The 7310-nt window shown below is 36.7% G+C and overlaps 1 pseudogene; it reads left to right on the top strand.

Annotated features, from left to right (window-relative positions):
• Positions 1–2516: 2516 nt before the first annotated feature.
• On the top strand, positions 2517–7012 carry LOC120105159 (annotated as a pseudogene).
• Positions 7013–7310: the final 298 nt, after the last annotated feature.

Genomic DNA, 7310 nt, shown 5'->3' with positions numbered 1-7310 from the left:
GAGAAGGCAGCCGCACGGGTTCATTCCTACACAGCCGACGGGAGAGGAGAAATCAGCCGGCGAGGAAGGAGAGAACCATCCGGAGGAGGAAGAGGAGGAAGCGAGGGGAGGTCACGGAACCAAGGAAGCCAACTTCTTTCCCAGCCGAGCGAGAGAGGAGAAGAGGCCACGGACGGGAGAAGAAGAAGAGAAGATTCAAGGAAAACAGAGTGCTCTTTTTCCTTGAGAGAAGAAAGATAAAAAAAGGGGTTTATGTTTATTTTATTTATTTTATGCTAATCCATTTTATAAAATGTTCCCATTTCATATGAGTAGCTAAATCTTCTCTAGCTAAGGCTAGGAAAAAGCCTAGTATTTTCTTCATGTATTTCATTTAATCATCAATGGGATTTTAATGTTTTTGATTTAATTTATGGTGCAGGAAATTTATAAAAATTATTTCAAACTTATATATTTTCTTTGATTTGTTATTTCTCCCGGGTATAACAAATGCTTAGAAATCCCTGTAGTTTAAAATAGAATTACTGTAACGCTGCCCATAAAACTAAATCTATTTAACTGAGATAATAGATGATTTTAGGAAAAGCATGATGAAATGCTAGGCTGAATCCTGATGCCTTAGTTATATTTTGTCAATCCGAATATTATTTAGCCTTTAGTTTTTGTTCACTGTCAAATCCCTGTGGATTCGATCTCGGTCTCACCGAGAAAATTACTTTGCTACACCCTATACTTGGGGTATCCTACGTTTAATTTCCCTTTTTAAAAGAGCAAGATTAAAAGCGTAGCAAGTTTTTGGCGCCGTTGCCGGGGATTTGCAACGTGCGAACGAGAACAAGGCTGCAAATTTCAACTCTTTATTTCTAGTTCTTCAATTTTTCTTTATTTTTAACACAGCTGAAATTTCAAATCTTTTCAGATTCAAGGGCGACACAAAGCAGGACCAGTAACGAGGAAGATCAAGATCACATTTTTGGATTCCCGGAGTGAACGAACTCCGGCCGTGAGTATTTAAATTAATTTTCCTGTTTTGTTCATACTAGTCCTATTTTTCCTAGATTAAAATTTTACTCTTATTTAAAAAATTAAAAAAAATATTAATTAAAATAAAAAAATAATAAAAAATAATAATAATAATAAAAAATAGCTAGTTTGCTTGATCAACTATTCAAATGCAATTTAATGTCATGACATAAAATGTTAAAAATTTTCTTGATTGTTGCATATAGTATAAAGCATTTGCATAAAATAATCTAAGGGCTGAACCCATTAACAAGATAAGGTCGGGATTTCATCACTCGTCCTTAGCCCAAAAATCATCCAAGTGCATAAATATCCTAAGCCTAATTAAAATCAACTAGACGTTGGCCCCTAAGGATATTCGAGCTCAATAGGACGAAGACCACTGAAAGTTGCACCAATTTTGCTCTATGACCCCGGTCGATGTCTAGGCAAGCTTTGTCCCTCTAAGTGATTGAAGGGAGACAGTTTCTGTTCGAGGAAAGTGGGTTTTAAGTGGGACCTTTGCTATACGCATCGTGACCCCTCCACTTACCTGGGAGCTTACCTGGTCGACTAGGTTATTAGACCGGATTGGAGGCTTAAGTGTACTCTTCAAACCAGTTAGGAGCTGTCTAGAAATTTTTAGGAAAATATTAGAAATAAGGGTGCTATGCTTTGATACTATTTGATTGTGAATAATTTTAGTAGCAGGGTGTCAATATTCATAGCTTTAGGTAATATTCATACTCATCCAAAACTCTAAAAAATATATATATATACAAAATAAATAAATAAATAAATAATAATTAATTAATAATAATAATAAAAAAATCGACTGGTTAATTGGTCAGTATATGCGGTTGTGGCAAAGGGATAAAACGAAAAGATTATTTCGAGTTGAATCAAGGGATAAAAGTTCAAATAATCAAATGGAAGATAATGGTAGTAATCAGGGAGATAATGAATTTCAAGATGACTTACCTATTAGAACGCTTCGTGATTATCTACAACCCACTAGGATCAGTACCCCATCCTGTATGGTTATTCCTACTGCTGCGGGAGCCTTTGACATGAAACCAGGAATAATCCAATTACTCCCAAAGTTTCATGGACTTGACTCCGAAAGTCCCTACTTGCACCTAAAAGAATTTGATGAAGTGTGTTCAACACTTCAATTTAATAATATCAATGAAGAGGTAGTGAAGCTTAAGTTATTTCCCTTTTCTTTAAAGGAAAAAGCTAAGTCATGGTTACACTCCTTAAGGCCTAGGACCATAGCCACCTGGCAAGAAATGACAAGAGAATTTTTAAAGAAATTCTTCCCAACACATAAAACAAACACACTTAGAAGAAATATCATGAACTTTGCACAAAAAGATGGAGAAATATTTTTTCAGTGTTGGAAAAGATTTAAGGACCTTCTCCTTGCTTGCCCACATTATGGATATGAAATTTGGAGGGTCATTAGTTTCTTTTATGATGGTTTGTCCTCCAATATGAGACAATTTGTAGAAATGATGTGTAATGGTGAATTTATGAATAAAGAACCAGAGGAAGCCTGGGACTATTTTGATCTGTTGGCAGAAAATGCACAGGCCTGGGATACAATAGATAAGAACGAGAAACCTCAAAAATCGACTAATACTAAAGGAGGAATGTATCATGTTAAAGAAGAAAATGATGTAAATTTAAAGATTGCTAATCTAACTAGGAAGGTTGAAGCCATTGAATTAAGCAGAGCCAATACAGGAAAGACACCTACTATAGATGAAAGTATTTGTGAAATCTGTGAGAGTAATGCACACTTAACCAAGGATTGTCCTACAATCCCCGCCTTCCAAGAAGTGTTGCATGATCAAGCGAATTTCACAAATGCTTATAAGAGACCATTTCCTGAAACATATAATCCTAGTTGGCGAAACCATCCTAATTTTAGTTGGAGACATGGACCCACTGCCAATGAATCTCAAGGGAATTCCATACCCTATGTGCCACCCCATAAGAGATCTCTTGAGGATACTTTGCAGGCATTCATGCAAGGGCAGACCCAGATAAATCAGAATACCATGCAGTCACTTCAAGAACTTAAAAATTCTGTAGGTAGAATTGAGGCTCAACTCAATGTTAGGGAAAAAGGGACATTTCCAGCCCAACCTCAATCTAACCCAAAGGGTCAACATGAGGTCCATGAAGCAAGTTCATCCCAACCTAAATTTGAGCAAGTAAAGTCTGTCACAACCCTTCGGAGTGGAAAAATAATTAACAAAGAAATTCCAACAAAAGATGACAAACTTAAAAAATCTATTGAAAAGAATGATGAAGATGATAATGAACAAAATGATCCAATACTGCATCATAAGATAGTTGCTCCATTTCCTCAGCGCTTGCTTGCAGCTAAAAAGGGAATACCTGATCAAGAAATTTTGGAAATCTTTAAACAAGTAAAGATTAACATTCCTCTATTAGATGCCATTAAGCAGATCCCATCTTATGCCAAATTTTTAAAAGATCTTTGTACCATAAAGCGAAAGCTTTACGTACAAAAGAAAGCTTTTCTAACTGAACAGGTGAGTGCTATTCTCAAACACAACACCCCACCTAAATATAAAGATCCTGGTTGTCCTACCATATCTTGCCTCATAGGAAACTTCAGGATACAACGAGCCCTTCTGGATTTAGGTGCTAGTGTTAACTTACTGCCCTATTCAGTTTATGAACAATTAGGACTTGGTGAACTAAAACCCAACAAGGTTACTCTCCAACTTGCCGATCGATCTATAAAGATACCAAGAGGTATAGTCGAGGATGTACTTGTCCAAGTTGATAAATTCTATTTTCCAATCGACTTCATAGTATTAGATACCCTGCTTGTCATGAATTGTACCACTCCAATACCTGTCATTCTAGGCCGCCCATTTCTAGCTACTTCCAATGCTTTAATCAACTGTCGAAATGGAATAATGAAAATGTCATTCGGGAATATGACTATAGATTTTAATATATTTAACATTTGTAAACAACCCGATAATGACAATGAAAATGATGAAATTCATGGAGTTAATCTGATCGACTCCATTGTAGAAGATGTTCTTGTCCCATCTCTTTCTTCTGATCCTTTAGAAACATGCCTAACTCATTTCGGAAATACAGATATCAACCAAAATTTTAGAGAAATCAGTGCTATATTAGATTCAGCTCCTTTGTTGGATACAGATAGGTGGAAATCTCGTTTTGAAGAATTGCCCACACGCAACAATAGTCCTCTACCATCTAGTGTTCAAGCACCTAAACTTGAGCTAAAGCCTTTGCCATCCGAGCTCAAGTACGCATACCTTGGTCAAGAAGAGACCTTTCCTGTGATCATATCATCCCAACTCGAACAAAATCAGGAATTAAAATTATTAGAAATTCTTAAAGAGCATAAGGGAGCATTAGGGTGGACAATTGCTAATATCAAGGGAATTAGTCCCTCAATTTGCACTCATAGAATCCACTTAGAAGTTGATGCCAAACCTTCTCGTCAACCTCAACGTCGATTAAACCCAAACATGAAGGATGTGGTTAGAGCAGAAGTTCTGAAACTTCTGGATGCGGGTATGATCTACCCAATTTCAGATAGTAAATGGGTAAGTCCAACCCAAGTGGTCCCGAAAAAATCTGGTGTTACTGTAGTCAAAAATGCCAACAATGAATTAGTTCCAACTAGGGTCCCCACTAGTTGGCGTGTATGCATTGACTATAGGAAACTTAATTCTGTCACTAGGAAGGATCATTTTCCTCTACCTTTTATTGATCAAATTTTAGAAAGGTTAGCGGGTCATAAATATTATTGCTTCCTAGATGGCTATTCAGGTTACAACCAAATTGCAATTGATCCTAAAGATCAGGAAAAGACCACTTTTACATGTCCTTTTGGCACATTTGCTTACAAGAGAATGCCTTTTGGATTATGTAATGCTCCTGCAACCTTCCAAAGATGCATGCTCAGTATTTTTTCTGACATGGTTGAGCGTTTTTTGGAAGTCTTCATGGATGATTTTTCTGTTTTCGGCTCCTCTTTTGAAAACTGTATAGACCATTTAAGGCTAGTCTTAATTCGGTGTGAGGAGAAGAATCTAATCTTAAACTGGGAAAAGTGCCATTTCATGGTAACTAGGGGAATTGTTCTCGGGCATGTCATTTCATCTGAAGGAATTGAAGTAGACAAGGCTAAAATTGATTTAATTGCTAACTTACCCAACCCAAAAACTATCAAAGATATACGCTCATTTTTGGGTCATGCAGGATTTTATAGGAGATTCATTAAAGATTTTAGCTCAATATCTAAACCCTTATGTAATCTCCTTCAGAAGGAAACCCAATTTGTGTGGTCTGAAGAATGTCAAAAAGCTTTTGATAAACTTAAAAGCTTGCTGACCTCTGCTCCCATCATGCAACCACCTGACTGGTCACTTCCTTTTGAAATTATGTGTGATGCTAGTGAATATGCAGTTGGGGTAGTTCTAGGGCAAAGAAAAGAAAGAAAGCCTTATGTTATTTACTATGCAAGTAAGACTTTAAATAGTGCACAAATGAATTACACCACTACGGAAAAAGAACTACTCGCCGTAGTATTTGCACTAGAAAAATTTAGGTCTTACTTGATTGGATCCAAAATCATTATCTACACTGACCATGCTGCCCTTAAGTACCTTCTTTTAAAAAAGGATGCTAAGGCGCGTTTGCTTAGGTGGATCCTTCTGCTCCAAGAATTTTTTCTAGAAATAAGAGATAAAAAGGGGGTAGAGAATGTAGTAGCTGATCACTTGTCCCGTCTCACTTTTCCAGATTTCTTAGACAATTCACCCATAAAAGACACTTTCCCTGATGAGCAACTGTTTGAGATCACATCTTCACCCTGGTTTGCAGACATTGCAAATTTTCTAGTCACAGGTGAACTACCAAGTCATTGGAATAAACAAGACAAAAGAAAATTTTTGATTGAAATAAAAATTTTTTTTTGGGATGATCCTTATCTTTTCAAATACTGCCCAGATCAAATTATTAGGAGATGTGTACCTAATGACGAATTTATTAGTGTCATTTTCTTTTGTCATTCTGAAGCTTGCGGTGGTCATTTCTCTGCTAAGAAAACGGTTGCAAAAATTTTACAGTGCGGTTTCTATTGGCCCACCTTGTTTAAAGATTCCCATAATTTTTGCAAAGCTTGCGAGCGTTGTCAAAAGTTAGGTGGGATAACTCGTAGGAATATGATGCCCCTCAACCCAATTTTAATTATCGAAATATTTGATTGTTGGGGAATAGATTTTATGGGCCCATTTCCTCCTTCATTCGGAAATTTGTACATCCTAGTAGCTGTAGATTATGTCTCCAAATGGATTGAGGCAATTCCTTGCAAACATAATGACCACAAAACTGTTCTAAAATTTTTAAAGGAAAACATTCTTTCTAAATTTGGAACACCTCGAGCCATCATCAGTGATGGGGGTTCACACTTCTGTAATAAGCCCTTTGAGGCTTTAATGCGAAAATATGGGATCACCCATAAAATCGCCACCCCTTATCATCCACAAACAAGTGGACAAGTTGAAGTATCAAATCGATCAATTAAGAATATTCTGGAAAAAAACGGTTAACCCAAATCGCAAAGACTGGTCCTTGCGTTTAACTGATGCACTTTGGGCTTATCGTACTGCTTATAAAACTCCGATTGGTATGTCTCCGTACCGTCTTATTTTTGGCAAACCTTGTCACTTGCCTGTGGAATTGGAGCATAGGGCATACTGGGCTATTAAGAGATTTAATTTTGATATGGATAAGGCTAGTTCACTACGCAAACTTCAACTTAATGAACTAGAGGAAATCAGGAAGGAAGCATATGAGAATGCTCGAATTTATAAGAACAAAATGAAAGTCTTTCATGATAGAAATATTATGAGAAAAACATTTGAGCCTTCCCAGAAAGTTTTATTGTATAATTCAAGACTTCATTTATTTCCAGGAAAATTGAGATCTAGATGGACCGGCCCATTTATAGTTAAAACTGTTTATCCGTATGGAACCGTTGAACTAGAGAATCCAAACACCGGTAATATTTTTAAAGTAAATGGCCAACGTTTGAAGTTATTTTTGGACAACTTTACCCCAGAGGTTGAATCGACCAATCTGGGAGACCCTGTTTATCAGGATTGATCTCTATATCTGCTAGAGATCCTCTGTTTGTACATAATTTTTCTTTCTTTCATATGACAATTGGTGAGCAACAGCAGTGTGCAGTCATTCTATCAGGTAAATTCTCACCTTTAGCC

Source organism: Phoenix dactylifera, unplaced genomic scaffold (genome assembly GCF_009389715.1).
Source record: "Phoenix dactylifera cultivar Barhee BC4 unplaced genomic scaffold, palm_55x_up_171113_PBpolish2nd_filt_p 000213F, whole genome shotgun sequence".
NCBI lineage: Eukaryota > Viridiplantae > Streptophyta > Magnoliopsida > Arecales > Arecaceae > Phoenix > Phoenix dactylifera.
The sequence above is the reverse complement of the archived record's forward strand: the minus strand, read 5'-3'. Positions and strand labels throughout refer to the sequence as shown.